This window comes from Xylocopa sonorina, unplaced genomic scaffold (assembly GCF_050948175.1).
Source record: "Xylocopa sonorina isolate GNS202 unplaced genomic scaffold, iyXylSono1_principal scaffold0047, whole genome shotgun sequence".
Lineage (NCBI taxonomy): Eukaryota > Metazoa > Arthropoda > Insecta > Hymenoptera > Apidae > Xylocopa > Xylocopa sonorina.
In genome coordinates, this window is record NW_027490118.1 from 363,182 (window position 1) to 364,182 (window position 1,001).

The following is a 1,001-nucleotide window of genomic DNA, read 5'->3' on the forward strand; positions in this document are numbered from 1 at the left end:
GGACGCTACAGTTTTTGTCAATATATCCCAGGAAAGCGGCATAAATATGGTATAAAACATTGTAAACTGTGCCTTCCGGAAGGATACGCACATAATATTCTTATTTATGCCGGAAATAATGCAACTAGAATAGCGAAAGCACATGCGCATGCTGTAGTTATGACGTTGGAGGGTGAATTATTATTTGAAAGCCGCATATTACAGGCAAATATTTTATATACTTGTATCCCTTTGGCCGAGAAACTTCTGCAAAAAGTAACGTCCATTTATTGTACAGTAAAAGTTAATACACAATTTCTTCCGCTGTAGGCTAAACGGAAACTGCAACGGGGTAGCTTCATGTATTTTCAAAATCGGAGCGGCTTTAAGTTTTTAAAGTGGACGTATAAGAAGCCGGTATGCATGCTAGCCACTTCTGAAAACCGCAAATGTGTTATTGTCCAGTGTAGAAATAATAAGTTAAAGCCGGACACAGTGTTCCTTTATAACAATGCTAAGAAGGGATTTGACCATCCGACCAGATGTCTTCTTATCACAGTTGATTACGCAGAACAGTAAAGTGGTATAGGAAAATAGTTATCGAATTAGTATGCGGGACTTCTCTCGTCAATGTCTATTATATGCATAGAAAATGGAGTATCAAAGGTATGAAAATATTAAACTTCCGCGAAAAAATTATTGATTATCTCCTCAGTACAGTGGATCATCACGGTGAACAAACGTCATCTGAAACTGAACTTGGGAATTCCTATTATTTTGAAGTGTAAAAGCTGATAAGTATAATGCGATGTATAGATCCTTAAAACTTACTTAGTTTGAATCGTTGAAATGATTCGCGCCATCGAGACACATGGAGCATTTAGATCTCAATAGCTTTGACATGAAGACACAATGTAGCGAGATCCCATAGCAAGGAACTGTAGAGTTCACATTCTTTTCAAGTGTACAAACAGACAAGAATAATGCTACGCACAAAAGATTACAGTCTCGTTGGATTGAAC